Consider the following 19,186-nt stretch of genomic DNA (forward strand, 5'->3'; position numbering starts at 1 on the left):
CTGAGGGAAGGGTCAAATGCGACATAAGTCTCTGTGCGCCCACAAAAGATCTAAGTCCAGCCCACCTTGAATGCCCTTCTTATCTCCCTCTCATTTCCCTTAATCGTCAGTTGGCCAGATTCTTATGCAGAGCTTAAGCTTGCAATAAAACTTTGTAATCATTTGAACTGCCTGAAACTTCTGATTTCTCTGGCACTTGACGTGAGATTAACAAGAGGTTAGACAAGATAGATTTTAGAGAACTAAAATTTTTGAATTAAATTCCCACATGATCTTGGTGAATATAAATCACCAGACCTGATGGATTACATCCCAGAGTTCTGAAGGAGCTGGCAGATGTTATCTCATAACCATTGTACCAAAATCTGGCACACTGGGGAATTATCCGAGCTGATATGATCTTCAAAAAAGCGGAAAAAACAGTCCCAGGAAACTACAGAACAATCAGCCTAACATCAATACCTGGGAAGATACTGGAAAAGATAATAATAAAAAAAAAACAGATCTGCGAACATCTAGAGACATATAAAGTTATAACTAAAAGCGAGCATGGGTTTGTTAAAAACAAAATAGATCATGTTAAACCAGTCTTATTTCATTCTTTGACAAAGTGACTAAATTGGTAGACCAGAAAAATAATATGGACATAGTATACTTAGACTAAATAAAGCCCAACCAACTTTTTGGTAAGCTAGAATATTGTGGTATAGAAAGCATCACCATTTGATGGATTTGTAACTGGCTGACAAACCATACTCAACGAGTAGTCCTTAATGGTACTACATCTACACAGAGGGAAGTAAGAGGTGGGGTACCACAAGGTTCTGTCTTAGGCCCAGTACTGTCCAATATCTTCATAAATGACTTAGATGAGGGAATAGAAGGGGAACTCATCAAATTTTCAGAAGACAAGTTCAGGATCCAAAAAGATCTTGACAGACTTGAATAATGGGCCCAATCCAACAAAAGGAAATTTAATGTAGAGAAAAGTAAGATTTTACACTTAGGCAGGAAAAAACCAAAGATACAAGTACAGATAAGGCAAAATCTGGCTCAAAAACAGTAACTGTGAGAGGAACCTTGGAGTCCTAGTAGACAATCACTTAAACAGTGTGCGGCAGTGTGCGGCAGCAGTGAAACAGCTAATACAATCCTGGGTTGTATAAACAGAGGCATAGAATCAAAATCACGTGAATTATTAGCACTGCTTTATAAAGCCTTAGTAAGGCCACACCTGGAATACTGCATCCAGTTTTGATCACCACACTACAAAAAAGATATTGAAACTTTGGAAAAAGTGCAAAGTGCAACTGATTAAAGGCCCGGAGACTAAAACATATGAAGAACGGTTGCAGAATTTGAGTTTGGCTAGTCTAGAGCAACAAGGGACGCGGTGGCTCAATGGGTTAGGACGCTGAGCCTGTCGATCAGAAGGTCGGCAGTTTGGCGGGTCGAATCCCGAGTGCCGCGTGACAGAGTGAGCGCCTGTTACTCGTCCCAGCTTCTGCCAACCTAGCAGTTCAAAAGCACGTAAAAATGCAAGTAGAAAAATAGGGACCACTCCGGTGGGAAGGTAACAGCGTTCCGTGCGCCTTTGGCGTCTAGTCATGCTGGCCACATGACCACGGAGACGTCCTCGGACAAGCGCTGGCTCTTCGGCTTTGAAACGGAGATGAGCACCGGCCCCTAGAGTCGGAAACGACTAGCACGCATGTGCGGGGGAACCTTTACCTTTTTTAGTCTAGAGCAAAGAAGGACTAGGGGGGACATGATAGCAGTATTCCAGTATTTGAGAGGTTGCCACAAAGAAAAGGGGGTCAACTTATCTTTCAAAGCACCGGAGGGCAAAATAAGGAACAATGGATGCAAACTAATCAAGGAGAGAAGCAACCTGGAATTAAGGAGAAACTTCCTAACAGTGAGGACAATTAACCAGTGGAAAGCTTGCCATCAGAAGTTGTGGGTACTTCATCACTGGAGGTTTTTAAGAAGAGACTGGACAGTCACTTGTCTGAAAAGGCACAGGGTCTCCTGCTTAAGCAGGGGGTTGGACTAGCAGATCTCCGAGGTCCCTTCCAGCTCTATTCTGATTGATTGGATAATAACATAAGTCTTGCCATGTAGTATACTAATGCAAGTACTCTCTCTCTCTCTCTGATGGATCTATATTCTGCATGTCGACAGGTCCACGTGGGAATCATTAAAATATTATCTACTTGAGACTAAACTGATAAAGCACTGCATTGTATTATCTTGATCTACCATCTTGTTCTTCCCAATGTTGGATCAAGTTGTACACTATTTGTCAATATCTGGGAAGGCAATAAACATGGGAAGAGACACTAAGCCAGGGGTGTCAAACTCAATTTCATTGAGGGCCACATCAAAATTGCGGTTGCCCTCAGGGGGCCGGGTAGGTATGGCCAGGGTGGGCGTGGCCTACTGGGTGGGCATGGCTAGAGTGCATATGGCCTACTGGGTGGGCGTGGCCAGCTCTACATCGTTCGCATCAAGGGTGCCTATGGGGGCCTGGGCAGAAGTGGGGCAGATCTGAGGGTCTCTGGCAGAAGGAGGGTCTCTGGGCCAGGGCCAAGGCAGTGGGGGCCGTTCCCTCACTGTTTCCAGGATGGCTTCGCGGGCCACATGAAACCACTTCGCGGGCCAGATGTGGCCCCCAGGCCTTGTGTTTGACATGTCTGCACTAAGCCAATGGTGTTCTTCAGAAAGTATCAACTCAGTAGGCATGACATGCAGTGAGTTGATTCTAAAGGTTGATGCCCTCTGTCCACTTTTCTTTCTTTTTATTTTCTCCAAGCAAAGAAGACCCCTTCCCAAATCATCGACTTTGAAAATAGCAGCCAGAGGGGGGAAAAAGAATTCATTTGGCTTCGGGCAAATGTTCAGTGTATGCCAGGGGTGAAAGGAGAAGCAGCAGCTGCCTAAAATTTTCTTAAGTCTAGGTGTTATTGTATAATGAAATCAAATGGCTTTAGAAAGGAAATTCTGGATCATCTTCTGATACAAAATATATATATATATTACACCTTGTGTAGGTGGGCCAACTGATTCCACCGAAATAAAACAAGCCTCCTTGCTGGAAAAACGAACAATATTTGTAACCTTGCCATAGATAGCAACTAAAACATCTGTTGCTGGAAAGCAGGTGGTATGTACAGAGAAATGTCTCTGGAAGAAGAAAAGAAGGAAAAGAAGTATAATTATATACTTCTAATTTATATTTATAGTAAAACTTTGAAAGTGGCTCTGTATAGTGAAAAGATTTTTTTTAGGTAAAACATACGTGGAGATAGTTGAACTTCCTGCTGGCACGATGAGAAAAGCTGTCTTACATACGATCACGTGTCCATCTAATCTAATGTTCTACCACACAATATACAACAAATGCTACTAAAAAGCCAATAGCAAGGCACGATAAACACAATAGATGCTGCTCCCTGGTAAATCTTGTTCAGAAACTGCCTGCCACTAAGCCTGAAGCTGTTTAGTTATCCTGGCTCAGAGCCACTGAGTTACCATGGATGGCTTTCATCCCATCCATTGCAGTGAATTTCATGGGTTTATGACAGCATGCTGGTGCTGGTGATGACTTATAAAGCCCTGAATGGCTTGGGTCCAGGATATCTGAGGGAACACCTGCTGCCAGCATCAAGCTCCCTTCGTCCAGTGCGCTCCCACAGGGAGGGTCTTCTCAGGGTGCCGCCGGTAAAAGATTGCCGGTGGGTAACGCCCAGGGATAGGGCCTTCTCAGTGGGTGCGCCTGCCCTCTGGAACCAGCTGCCCGTGGAGTTGAGGGATGCCCCCGACCTCCGTTCATTCCGCCGGGACCTGAACACCTGGCTCTTCGAGCTCTCTGGCCCAGGCTGAGAATTTAATTTTAATTTTAATTTTAATTTTAATTTTAATAATTTTAATTTTAATTTTAATTGGGGTTTTTATTCTCTCAGGGACTATTATAATCTTTTTAATTGTTTTTAACTTTTGTATTTCTTGTTTTAATTCCCTGTAAACCACCCTGAGTCCTTCGGGAAAGGGCGGTATACAAATCCAATTAAATAAATAAATAAATAAATGCCTTCTCAGGCAATACATTTGCAAGGTTTTCCTCATGTTGCCCTAATACTTTCTTCTTCTTTTAGGAAATTCTACACTTGTACAGATGAGAACTTTTTGAAGTTACTATTTACTCATTAAACCTTGTATTCTAGTATAAATCTTGCCATTTTAGACTCAAAATCAAACCCTTACTTAGTCCCTCATATATTCATTCAAGGAAGTGGAAAAGTGACTTTCTTTGAATTTTTTTTTAAATCACCCCTCTTGAGCCGTAAATGCCAGATTGCACACAAAAGTTAACCATTTTCTCTTCACTGAAATTAAAATACCTTTAATTATATTTCAAGGAAGAACAGCTTGTTCACATTTGATATGTATGGCAACCTAGCTGAAGATGCTGATTTACTGAAAAACTTCCAGTGGTGGGATCCACGCACGTGACATACTGACAATTGTGAATTCTTTTAAAATTGGTTTCTGTCTGTCATACCTATGTAGTTAGAAAATAACAAAGGGATAATAAAACTCAATTGTAAATGCACAGTTTGAGATCTCTATTGACAGATCTTCACAGTGAACGCTGCCATAAGAAAACCTGATTATGTAGCCCTCCGTTAAAAGATCTGAAAACCTTTCTTTTGTCTGTGCACTGTTACACAATTTCTATAATTCTCAGTCTCTTAAACAATTCTGAAGAGTGACAGATCCTCAATTGGTTCTCCTCTCATCAAATTACAGCAGTTGTATTCAGGCGTTGTCTATATAAGAAGAGAATTCCCATTGTTGCTTTTCTTTTTAAAAAAAATTGCCGTTGAGCTCCCTGACAATTTTGATGAGTGGCAACAAGTGGTGACCTGTGCAGAAAAACAGGCTACAACGTCTTCACACTGGACTGTTCTGTAGGGTGATTTAGGCCTACTGTGAAATCCTTCAGCACCAGTCAAAAACATGTAGCAAGGAATGAGCAAGCTGAAAGATGATATGAGACCCCAGAGAGCTGCTCTTTAGTCAAAATAACGAGAACTAGAAAAATCTAGTTGCGGGCTTGCTGTTTTTTCATTTTTTCCCCTTCCATGTGATATGGAATGGGAATGACCCACTTCTCACTTTTGACCAGCTTTCCCCAACCTGGTGCACTTCAGTTATGTGACATCTACTTTCACATTTCAGAGTCCAAAAAGGCCAAATATTTGGTGAGGGAGACTAGAACTTGTGAAGTAGGCGCCAAGCTGTCGATAAAAATAAATCCTTGAATGCACCCTAGTGCCTGTTGTGCCTGCCCACCACCATTTCTAGTGATTGCAATTATAGGAACTGATGAGGTTAGTCAGAGTTATGAGGAAGGATTTGAAGGGCCTACATCGGGCTTTCTCCTGAGCAGAGAAAGATTTCAAGTTCAAAAAGACAATTTTGGTGACCAACTCCTAGGTATTAATGCAAAATGTTCTAATATGAACTCAGTGGGTATCACTGAATTCCAAAAAAAAAAAAAAAATGAAGATATTTAATTTCTTGAGGCAATAGCAGCACTGGACTCATTCCTTTTAAAATAGCTACTGGTAGAGAATTTATTCCCATGCTTGAACTTCCTCAAGACCTTCCTGCTTCTCAAACTTTAGATCAATGGGTGACTTCTTGGAAAGCTGTTTGGGACACTGTGAAAGCGGCTCTAAAAAAAAGCCTCAAAAATTTACAGGCAGACAAGAGAGGGGCCCCTCAGAGGTCATTTCATGTGGATGAAAAAGTTTATCTCTCTACAAAATATTTAAGACTCAAACTGCCTAGTGAAAAATTGGGACCAAAATTCCTTGGACCTTTCCCCGTAGTGTGGATTATAAACCCAGTCACCGTGGAATTAAAGCTCCCTCCTCTTTTAGGGAAAGTTCACCCAGTGCTCCACTGCAGCCTATTAAGCCATACAGAGAATCTTCATTGCGACCTCCCCAAAAGCATTCACCTGGTCCCCTTGTAGTGGAGGAGAGACTCATTACGAGATAAAACGAATCCTTGATTCTAGGTTGTACAAGGGATGGTTACATTATCTAGTGCAGTGGAAAAGTTACCCACTATCAGAATACACCTGGGTAAAAAGGCCTGATGTGAAAGCTGATAGATTAGTACGAAAGTTTATGATAAGCATACGAATAAGCCTAGAGGTGATTCCTGACTCTTAACTCTTTTTTTTACCTACAAGATTTCTCTCTTCTTTAGAGGATCTGGCTGTCAAACCTTCAAACGATTCTGTCTGCAGCCATCTCTACATGGGGCTCTCTACATGGGGCTGCCCTTGAAGACCACTCGGAGGCTCCAACTGGTGCAGAATGCAGCCGCGCGAGTTGTGTTGGGAGTCTCCCGATACTCCCATGTTACACCTCTGCTCCGCAAGCTGCATTGGCTGCCGGTTGCCCTCCGGGTGAGATTCAAGTTGTTGGTAATGACCTACAAAGCCCTACATGGCATGGGTCCGGATTACCTACGGCAGCACCTGCGGCCGGTGTCAACTTCCCTCCGTCCAGTGCGCTCCCACAGAGAGGGCCTCCTCAGGGTGCCTCCGATCAAAGAATGTTGACTGGTGGCCCCCAGGGGGAGGGCGTTCTCTGTGGGCGCGCCAGACCGCTTGCTGGTTGAACTCTGGATGGCCCCTGACCTTCGCTCCTTCCGGTGGGATCTAAAAACTTACTTATTTGAGCAATCCGGCCTGGTTTGATGGGTTTGGGTTTGGGTTTTTAACATGGTTTTAATTATTGTATATATCGGGCATAATTATTTAATTGTTTTTTAACTTTTGTACTTTGTTTTTTTAATATTTATTGCTCTGTACACCGCCCTGAGTCCTTCGGGAGAAGGGCGGTATAAAAATTTAATAACTATAAATATAAATATCTTTACTTCGTTTTCACTTGCCACAGCCATGGGAAGCGGGGAGATGTGTTCTTTTAGTTTAGCCATAACAAATACTTTTTTGTGGGAACCAAGGTCAAGCTGCCTAAGTTTTGGCAGGCTGGAGATACCATTAGAAAGCCCGCCAAAGTAGTAAATTGGGGATTGTGATTTATGACAACTGTAGGGGTGGGGAGTTCAACTTTTACTTTGTAACCTTTGGGGGGTGGGTGGGAACTTTCAGTCTTGGTTTCACCTTTGACTGTGCTGATACTATGTAGCCATTAAAAATATTCTTTGAGGAATGCAATTGGCTCAGAGTTATTATTTTCTTCTGGTCTCATCTATCGGAACCATGACAGCAGCAAATAGTTTTCCTACTTAAACCGAAATGCCTATTTAAATTATTTGGGCAAATCCCTTTCCCCATTTTCTAAGAATAAAAATGTAACCATAAAAATGAAATCCTTTCAAGATAACCTCCGTTTGAGCCCCAATGGTTGCCTGAACCAATGGATTTTCTCATTTAGCCTTTGGATCCCTGATTCCTCACTTCCTATGGACTGTGCTGACTCAAAGGAGATACTAAATAGCAGAGAATGCCTATTTGTAAAAGAGCAACAGTGTAAATATGGGGTGTGACTTGGCCACCATATGCATGAAAGAATTTAAGTGTGCTAGTTATATACCTAGGGGTGAACATGATTTACAGTAGCAATGTGATGTTCCTGCTTAAATGAAAAAGCTAATATATGATTAGACTGTACAGTATTCGGATCATATGACATAACAGTTGCATTGTATTTCATCCTGGTCACACAATCTCAAGGTAGTACAGTATATCCAATTGTACTCCATTAGCCGAGCACGTTAACCAATGGGAATCAGAGAAGATTGAAAGAAAAAAGCATGTTCCATTAGGTTGTGCTGGCTAGAGGAATCCCAGTAAGAGTTACATTCTGTGCTAAAAGTCTTTCTTCTGACACAAAATATTCTATTATTTTCACAGTAGCCAAATTCACTACATTGTAAATGCAGTGAAAATGATACAAAAATGACTGGGCTTGGCTTTACTGACCTGCGTGGTTTGAAAAACTGCTGGATCGTTGATCATAGATACTCATTTCTAGTGCTGGGTGTCCCATTTCAAGAACTTGGTGACTCACTTTTTGGGGATGGGGTCTAGTTTTGGTTTTATAAGGTTGTCGTTTAATTGTTTCAAATATCTGTGGTAGAAATGTGGGGCATACCTTTTGTACATATGTATGTACTGCTAAGCTTGTAAGCCGCCCTGAGTCTTCGGAGAAGGGCGGGATATAAATGGAATTAAAAAAAATAATAATAATAATCAAACTGACACCTGTGTTAGCTAGTCTTTTGAGAAAGGCTCTAGATTTTTCTGCTCTCTATCGACTTAGAAGATAGCCCACCCTACTCGCTCCAGTGGAAGGAGCTTGCTCCAGACTCCATCTGCTAAGGAATTCTGGTAGGCAGGGTCAAGGCAAAGAGCCTTTTCTGCTCTGGCCCTGCCCCACGGAACATTCTACCACAGGATGTGAGAACTGCTCCCACCCTTTTGTCCTTCCAGAAGGGTATCAAAGCCCAGTTTTACTGGTTGCTTTGGGGCCCAAAGTGGGGCACTCACCATTGAAGTTGGTTGATAGAGTAAGAAGTTCTTATCCCCATGTCATCTGTCTCCTTTGTCCTAGTTTTTATGTAGCTGTTTGAAATTTTACTGTTGTAATATTTATGTTTTTGCTGTTTGTAAAACTCCCAGAGTCACGTTAACGGTGAGAGGGGTGGCATATAAATCTAATAAATAAATAAATAGATAGATAGGTAGGTAGGTAGGTAGATAGATAGATAGATAGATAGATAGATAGATAGATAGATAGATAGATAGATAGATAGTTGTTGTTAGTTGCGAAGTCATGTCCAACCCATCGTGACCCCATGGACAACATTCCTCCAGGCCTTCCTGTCCTCTACCATCTTCTGGAGTCCATTTAAGCTCACGCCTCCTGCTTCAGTGACTCCATCCAGCCACCTCATTCTCTGTCGTCCCCTTCTTCTCTTGCCCTCAACCTTTCCCAGCATTAGGCTCTTCTCCAGTGAGAAGATAGATAGATAGATAAATAAATAAGAGGTTCTGTGGGAGATTTGGTTGAGACATCTGTTATAAAGGAACTCCAGTATATATAACTACATTCCTAAGTCCAGTTTTTGCAGAAAGATTGAATCCTGTGATTAAGGTCCAACATACAACATTGAAATATGTTGGATAAGATAATTTTAAATAAAGAAACAAACCACAAAAGTCAGCAGTAGGCAAATAAAATAGGGCTTAATAACTAGAAGTACATAATTTGCTCTTTTCCTTTACTCATCAGTTCACATTCATACTTGTCATCATAGCAAAATCTGTTTCCAAACATATATGAATAAAAAAAAGTTTATCGATGTCTATAATCAAGGTGCTGCTTAATTAGAGAATAAGGCTGGACAGTTCCTTAGGCATCAACTTCAGGCATATTAAGATCATCAATGAAGTAAATTAATTTTTTCATGCCTGGAGGAGCATAATTTCTTTGAGCTTTCTTTTCCAAGGAGCTTTCAAGAACACCTGCCAAGAGAATGGAAGATGCATGGGAATAATCACTGAGGTTCAGCTGTAGCATGAGCTATGTGGGTCAAATAGAGCATGATTATCACATCAGCTCATTTATATACATTTCTACAAGATAATTACAAGCCTCCAAAGAGTGAAGCCTCCCAAAAAGTATTTTAGGAAAATTATTTGATGGTTAAAACTGGAATGGGATAGAACGGCAGATTTTAAAGATAGCCTGCCCACTGAGAAAGGGTGGTTTCCCTGAAAAAGTGTGCCACTGCTCTTATAACAAGAGATTGAAGAAAATAGCAATAGCAATTGCAATAGCATTTGAACCTACATACCGTTTCATAGTGCCTTAGAGCCCTCTCTAAGTGGTTTACAGAGTCAGCCTTTTGCCCCCAACAATCCTTATTTTACCGATCTCAGAAAGACGGAAGGCTGTGTCAACCTTGAGCCAGTCAGGATCGAACTGCTGGCAATTGGCAGATTTAGTCTGCAATACTGCATTCTAGCCACTATGTCACCATGACTTCTTAGCCCTTAGTTAATGTGGTCTGCTATGTTTTTGAAAGCATGAGTCTTAGATTGCAGATTGCCCCCCTCCGCCCCGCAAGCAATATCTTTAGTTTTCTAGGAATGAACTCCTTGCCAAGTCTTCTACTTTTTTTGATAGAGTAGTTGATAATATTAAAGTGACATTCTCTGGGAATGTCACTTCAGCACCACAAGAAGATGCACTGGCATACTCAAAAGCTTTTGCTTCAGTTTCTTGTTATCTGTTTAGTTAAAAATGGTTTCAGCCATGCTTTTGCCTTGTTGTTATTATTGCTTTCCACTCAGTCTTGGCTCTTGGTGACTGCCAGGAGAAGTTCCTTCGGTTTACTTGGCAAGATTTCTCAAAAGTGGTTTGCCACTGCCTTCTTCCTAGGGATGAAGGCCTGTCCCTTAGGTCTGGCCTAAGGTCACCCAGCTGGCTTTGTGCCTAAAGCAAGACTAAAACTCACAGTCTCTCAGTTTCTAGCTCGATGCCAAGCCATTATGCAGAACTGGCTGTCTTTTAATATTTTATCTGATCTTATTATACCCTTTGGTATGGGATTTTATTTTATTTTTTTGCAGGATTTTTTGGGGGGAGGAGCGGTCTCTTAGGGCTATATAATATCATGGGAAGGGTAAGAACAGAAATTTTGGAACTTTTTAGCATAGTGGTAGGATCCGTGTCTTTGATTTATGAACCGTAACAGATATTGTGTAATTGATATTTACCTTCACAAGGTAAAGGTAAAGGTTCCCCAGCACATGCATGCTAGTCATTTCTGACTCTAGGGGCTGGTGCTCATCTCCGTTTCAAAGCCGAAGAGCCAGCGCTTGTCCGAGGATGTCTCCATGGTCATGTGGCTGGCATGACTAGATGCCAAAGGCGCACGGAACGCTGTTACCTTCCCACCGGAGTGGTCCCTATTTTTCTACTTGCATTTTTACGTGCTTTTGAACTGCTAGGTTGGCAGAAGCTGGGACGAGTAACAGGCGCTCACTCTGTTACGCGGCACTCGGGATTTGACCCGCCAAACTGCCGACCTTCTGATCGACAAGCTCAGTGTCCTAACCCACTGAGCCACCGCATCCCCTTCACAACTAAATACTCTGACTCTAATTGAGTCAGTGATTGTTAACCTAATGAGTGTTTTTCCAACTGTATTATTTCCCACCAAAATAGTTGACCATCCCTTCTCCAAAAGGAAACGACTCAAGCAAAATGCCTCAAGTAAATAGTTTTAGGTGCATGACTAAAGATGATCTGTTCCTACAGATGAGGCACAGAGGGATGTGCACTTTTGAGATGAGATAAAAGGTAAACGTTATGCCACCAAAAGTGTTCTTTCACAATCTAGATCAATGTCATTGTTTTTCTATCTCAATTCCAGTGGCAGAAAGTAAATTTATACATTAAGATTAAACAAGTGGAAACACATAATGGTTACACAGATTTGATGCTTGTCACAATTTTAATTTGTGATAACAATGAATGATTTTTGACACTGCAAAGATCAGAAGCTAAGTAGCTGGTTTAGCAAGATTACATTACGAAGCATTTGTAACACAGTGTGATGGAATACTGCATTTTGCTGTCACTTATAATCCAGTGAAATGTAAGATAAGTATTATTGCAATGTCTATATGCATATTTTCAAATATCAACGACATGCTATAAACTAAGTCACAGTGGTACTCCACATGATTATGCTGAAATAATACAACACGGACACAAATGAAGAAAAATGATGTATCAGATTGCCTTTGCCAATAAATTGGATTGAAATTTCTATCCAAGGAGATCAGAATTAAAATTGGGAATTTGAGTAAATATGGCAGCAATAGTTTGATTCAGAGAAAAGCTCCCATTTCTTTTTTAAAATGAACTTGTTGATAGGCTTTGATGTTTACCACCCCAGGTAGTTCATTTGCACCTTGGAAAATAGGTGCACCGATGGCAAAATGAAATATGAAGTAAGCTTGCGTAGGAGATAATACTAGAATCTGGTAGGCAAGAAAAAGAGAGAGCTCTCTTTATAAATAGAAAAATAAAGTATAGCTCCATAATGGAGTGTCATTTTTATAAGCCCTGGAAAACCCTGAGGAGGCAGATAGAAAAATAGTGCAGTCCTGAAGTGAAAGATGCCTGCTGCATATTGAATACAGTCGTTGCTTCAGACGAACATACTTTAGCTGCATCTACAATGTTTTTATGAACATTATTAGAGAGTTGGATATGGTTCACATCTAGATGCGAACTCTCAAGATTTGCACTTGAAAATACTCTATTATGAATACAGGTAGACCTCAAGTTCGACCACAATTAAGCCCAAAATTTCTGTTGCTAAGCAAGGCAGTTGTTAAGTGAATTTTGCCCCAATTTTATGACCTTTCTTGCCAAAGCTGTTAAGTCAGACATGTCAAACACAAGGCCCGGGGGCCGGATCCGGCCCACGAAGTGGTTTCATGCGGCCCGCGAAACCATCCTGGAAAAAGTGAGGGAACGGCCCCCACTGCCTTGGCCCTGGCCCAGAGACCCTCCTTCTGCCAGAGACCCTCAGATCTGTCCCACTCCTGCCCAGGCCCCCATAGGCACCCTTGATGCGAACGATGTAGAGCTGGCCATGCCCACCCAGTAGGCCATACACACTCTAGCCACGCCCACCCAGTAGGCCACGCCCACCCAGGCCACACCCACCCGGCCCCTTGAGGGCAACCGCAATGCTGATGCGGCCCTCAATGAAATTGAGTTTGACACCCCTGTGTTAAGTGAATCACTGCAGCTGTTAAATTAGGAACACGACGATTAGGTGAATCTGGCTTCCCCATTGACTTTGCTTGTCAGAAGGTCACAAAAGGTGATCACATGACCCCGGGACACTGCAACCATCAGTTGGCAAGCATCTGAAATTTGTGACCATGGGGATGCTGCAACAGTTATAAGTGTGAACAACGGTCATAAGTCACTTTTTTCAGTGCTGTTGTAACCTCCAACTGTCATTAAACGAACTGTGGTTAGTCAAGGAGCACCTGTATACATTGAAATCTACCAGTTTTGAAAAAAATGTGGTGGACTTTATCTAAAATGTGTGCTGAGAGAATGTGCGTGTCAAGGAAAAGAGCGCACAACCGTGTGTATTGGAGGGAAAGCGAGACACAAAAGTGAACCAGCTTAGAAAAAAATTACTCAGGAAAAAAAGCATATAAATATTGAAAAAGTGGACAAAAAGGCAGATATTCAGAGAATGTTTCAGGAATACGGAGACCATATTTTGTGGAGATGGTGCTGTGTGATAGAAAAATGGCACAGAACGAACTTAACCTCAGAAAAATGGGAAACTGAATGAGATTGAACTTGGCAGATATGCCCATCCTTAATGAGTACACACTATGTGAATATATTTCTGCTCCTATTGCAAAAATAAAAGCATTGCTAAGAAATTCTAATCAAATGAGGGCATTAATTAACTATGGCGTTGGGTGCAGTTTCTACTTGAGTGATTACTGGATATTGTATAATGTTGGGTAGGTTAATTAACTTATCTTTGTTTAGTTTAACCAGTTGGAAAATGGGCATAATATTACTCCATTGTATCGCAGGAACTGAGTGAGATTAGAGCTTTGGAACACTCAGTGACAAATTCCACTTAAGGGGAAAATATTTTACTGTGACATGAAATACATGTGCATATGCAGACACACGCATATACATACTATACACATACCTGGTATGATTGTGTGATGTGTGTGTGTGTGTGTGTGTGTGTGATGCAGTCCACCAAAATTAAAGCTGAATTTCTTTTAATTTTGGAACGCCTTTGAATGCTGTTTTGTTTATAACTGATTTAAATGTATGGCCTGTAAGATGTGAATAAGTAGGTCTCTGAGAATCACCACAAAAACTGAGAAGTTCGTGATATTCAAATGAATGCTACCTAGATTATATAAGTTGTGTGTTAATGTGAATTCATAAGGGCAGTTGTAAATAGTTAACTGTTGTATTCATTCAAATCCTTAACTGTCTGTCTATTACTTTGCAAGCTTGTGTTTGAGCGGGAACATTTGCTTTAATTTCATTGGCTGCTGCCTATCGGCGGTCAGTTTAAATAGATGTCAAGCGGCTGTTAGAGCCGCTTCTGTGTTAACTCAATAAACAAACTGTTACTTGTTACTCTCGCCTCTTCAATGCCTCAACGATCCCAGTTTACAACAATATATATGTTAGATTTATATCTCATCTTATCTCATCTCCAGAATTTCTAGGTATATACATTAACACTTCCTCTTTCAAGAACAGTCTGACTAGCCAAAAATCCTCCAGTGAGTTTCCATGACTAAGATCCTATACGCTAGCTACTGGATAACCCTGATTCTCAATTATGCCAGGGGAAATTTACAGATGGTAAACCTTTTAGTTTGTTTTGTGAACGTTAGAAGTCAGTTATAAACAAAAAAAGTTTAAAAAGTAACGTGTATGGAAAATATTGGGTTGTTGGTATATCCCTTTACCCCTGAAAAACCTGGGAAAATAATGAGTTTGCTTATCAATTTTTTTTTCCTTCCAGGTCCTGGTGTGCTGCCTCATTGTGATAGAATGAGAGTGTGTTCCTGAGAGGGATGAGCAAAGAACATCTAAAGTGTATAAGTATATTGTTCCAGCATGGTCATCAAAGGTATCCCAACTGCCCAACTAAAGCAATGATTATTCTCAGTGCTTTTTTTGTAAAAGAAAAAGGTGCTGGACAACTCACACAATGTCATACAACCCGCCTTGCCTACCCTACAAAGTTCCATCCAAAAAAGGTGCCGGAACTCCGTTCTGAACGTTCTATGAGGAAAAAAGCTCTGGTTATTCTACTGCACAAAAGGGAGTCAGAAGTCAATGCCTTTTCGTTTTTTTCTTTCCCCTTTTTTTTTCCTACACTTTCCCCTTTCTTTTTCCCTCCCCTATCTTCCCTACTATTTCCTTTCGCATTTTTTGTATTTTTTATTATACATTAAGAAAAAAAAAGAATTGTACATTCTTTGCGCAAGGGGATAGCTAGAACATTGCTGAAAAATATTGGAAGATTAAATCTATCCTTATTTACCACAATTGGAGCTGATATGTGTCAGCTGTCACCAATATCTGAATTATTTTTGAAAGAGAACCAAAGAAGAGAATTTTTGATTAATCAGATCCATTTTTGTCTTCTTACATTTCCAGATTCTTTTCTCCTCCGTCCTTCTTTCCTTTAAATTTTGATTTTACATTGTTATATCCAGTGTCTGCAAGTGTGTATACACGTGTACGTATGTTTTGTATATGAATGTACGCATATGTATATCATCCCAAAGGTGCTTGTTCAAGAGGCAGCTGGACTCGCTTATTTTTCTTTGGAGACATTTCGCTTCTCATCCAAGAATCTTCTTCAGCTTTGAGAATGACAGAGAATCTCCATAGACATTTGTATATCGTGTACAAAAAAAATAATAATGCAAAAAATAGATAAGAAACCAAGAACCAAGTTAACTTTTTTCTACTTAGCCAGAAGTTAGACCCACTGAATTTCATGGATTTACATCTAAGACAATATATGCTACCACGTTATAAATAAATAAATAAGTCTATGTGAAAACAAAGAGCATTAATATTCACGCCATCCAGAATCCCGCTGCAATTTGCCATAAAATTCTAATAGCTCTCAAAAAGGCAACTGAAAGCCACCGTGAAATGATCAAACTGCTCCTAGCCGGGTAATGATCATCAGACACTTGCAAGCCAAACAATGCACTCCAAGTTCCCCAGAATGTTCAATATTGCGATGAAAAACTCCCAACTGTAGTTCAAATGCGTCTTCACTCTAACTGTATTGGATCATTTACCTTAACAATGTGAACGTGTTCTCATTATCATGCTCAACTTGATTAGTGTATAGTCCAATGTTTGAAAGTGCACTTCAGATGGAAGAACGTATGAATGCATGAATGGTTTCTAATAAATTGAGCAACCTCTTAATGAACTGTGAGGGATCTTACCAGAACTGGTGTACAGGCACAGAGAAAAGGGACATTTTACACACACACACGCACACACACACACACACACACGCACACACACAAACACACACACACACACACCATTTTCTGTGTCCCATGTTCTCCATTGTCTAACACTGTACTAACTTCTTTGGATACTAGAGAGCAAAGTACCTACAATAGGTTTACATACAGTACTGAGAAATGGAGGAAGGGTTTGTACGAAAAAAGATAGATTTAAATTATCTATCAACATTACAGTATAGCCTTGTGTCTATCACCTACGCAGCTCTGCTTCATGTTATGTAACTCATAACATGAAGCAGAGCTGCATAGGTGATAGACAAAACACTGTAAAGTTGATTGATAATTTAAACGTGTTTGTTTCAAATTATTTTACCCCCAGAGCCTTTTCTACTTAAAAGAAAAGTTATCCTATCTTGGTCTATGTCCTCTCTGCCTATATTTTAATACATAATAAAAGCACTTCATCCCTTAATCAAGACAAAGCAAAAAAAAGTTTCATGTTTAGAAAAGAGTAGAAAAACAACCCCAGCATTCAGAGAAGCAATCATGTTTATGCAGTGTTCTCACAGCACCCAAAATACTTATGATGACATCAGTTGGGTAGCCTGGAATGGCTTCCCTCAGTTTGACTGCTCTTCAGATGGGCAGATTTTATCTCACAGAATTAATCAGCTAGTTGGCAAAGTCTGGACTGCTCTACAGACTCTCAAGATTTTTGACAGCATTTGCAAGATGTATTTTTGCGTCCATGAATCCAGGACCTTCAAAGTAACCACCGCTATTTCTTCTGCACAGTCCAAATATTTGAGCGTTCTAAGGACCGGCTATTCCCTGGGGCTGAGGAGACGCCTCTCAAGAAGCAAGTCTCTACAGACACAGGGTGTGCATCTCCGCAGCGCGCATCTTTTTAATTCAGTTACTGGAGCGGGGTATAGAAGTGTGATGAAGGCAAAGTGACCCTTAGTAGGCTTGCGCTTGCAGGAAGGGTGGAGAACACTCAGATCACTAGGGGGTACTATTGTTGCACACTCGTGCTCAGCAGGAGAAGCTTAGAAGGAGGGGGAGAATTTAAGTGAAATTATGGTGCATTTGCCTTAATGGGTCAAGAATGCTCCTGGATAGAGGAACAGGCAAGTTACGTAACTATCAACCTAAGCTGTCATTCAGTTTCAATCTATGACTAGAGGGGAGGGCAGGAGGAATGAGGACCTGAGATTTCTGTAGTCTTCTGGCTTTAGGCCAGCTCTGCAAAAGCCAGGCAGGATTCAAGAGGGAGGCAAATGACAGGAGCCTTATTAAGACAACTGATGTATTAATTTTGAGAATATTTTTTCGTGGTTATTTGACTGCAGGGTGCTTTTGTGTTTCCATTCACTAAAAAAACAACAACCACAGTTTTACTTTCTGACACCTGCCCAGATCATCTTTTTCTTTTGAGGATCCAGAACTTTTCTTCTCAGGTGAAGATGGTTTCCAGAAGATGCTTTAATGATGCAGCAGCCCTGCTTTATTCACAGAATGTTACTGAGGATCAGGACACCACCGTTTTCTTTCCGTAGCACTCTGGGGCTTAGGTCAGAGATTTTCTCGCCCCTTTACCTCAATCTCTTAAGAAAAAAAATTACAATGGCTTTTGACAGATCCTACGAGCTTTTGCCTCGAAGCTGATAAAGTGACAAAACCGGTGGGCATCCAGAGTCAAAGTTTCCTCTCAGCTTCCTGAAGGCCTTTGGCTTTTATTTAAGGTCTCGTTTTCCCATCCATCAGCTCAGGTTTTGTGGTGGGAATATATTATTGTTGTTGTTAGCCTTATGCTTCCTGGCCTGCTTCTTATTAACTGTGTGATCTTTAAAGTTTTGTCTCCATTCAGGATTTTGATTACGTCGGGCTGGCAGATTACTATATTTGTGCTTTCTCAGTTTGGGGCACATGGTTGTAATACTCTAATCTATTCCGGAGTCAGTGTTTTCCTTACACAATAAATTAATTGGAGATGCATTGGAGCCATTCTTCCACAGACTATTGTTATTCAGTTGGTTTTTCGTCCCTGCTGCAATATTCTAAATGTTTTCTTTCCTTTTTTTATAACATTCTGGTGGTAGCAGATGGGGCCCAGGTATCCCACTTGGGGCCACATGTTGATGATGATATTATCATTATAGGCACAATCCCAGGATGGGGATGTGGGGGGGAGGGGACCATTCCCAAACTCATTCATTAGAAGAATGTTCCAAACAACTCCATGGGGGCAGTAAAGTAGCTTCTTCCCAACACGCCTAAGGTCCATGTTAAATAGAGAATGAGCCTTTAAATTGGGAGTGAGTGTCGATGGACTGGTGCTGGAGGAAGAGGAGGAGGAGGAGATCTCAGATAGGTGTGCTGTACTCCATTTTGACATTTCCCTATAACTATAGAAAAGGGACGCGGTGGCTCAGTGGGTTAGGACGCTGAGCTTGTCGATCAGAAGTCGGCAGTTTGGTGAGTCAAATCCCGAGTGCTGCATAACAGAGTGAGCGCCTGTTACTCGTCCCAGCTTCTGCCAACCTAGCAGTTCGAAAGCACATAAAAATGCAAGTAGAAAAATAGGGACCACTATGGTGGGAAGGTAACAGCGTTCCGTGCGCCTTTGGCGTCTAGTCATGCTGGCCACATGACCACGGAGACGTCCTCAGACAAGCGCTGGCTCTTCGGCTTTGAAACAGAGATGAGCGCCGGCCCCTAGAGTCGGAAACGACTAGCACACGAGTGTGGGGGAACCTTTACCTTTACCTTATAGAAAAGGTACACAGGTGCAAGATTAAAACCCATCTTTAAATAATAGGAATCCTACTCTAAAGAGTAAGAAATAGATTTTCCATGCATATGCTTTTAGCTCTGGAACAACAGAAGTATTGACTGGACACCTTATAATATGGTGAGTGCTTTGGCACATGTTCCATACTAGTGTACTGTAGTACAAAGCTTCTTCACATTGTGGGATGATCCATATGCACTGGGCTTTATAACGGGAAATGGAAAAGATCACCCAGCCTGCCCAGC

Source organism: Vipera ursinii (assembly GCF_947247035.1).
Source record: "Vipera ursinii genome assembly, chromosome: 1".
In the NCBI taxonomy this organism is placed as follows: Eukaryota; Metazoa; Chordata; class Lepidosauria; order Squamata; family Viperidae; genus Vipera; species Vipera ursinii.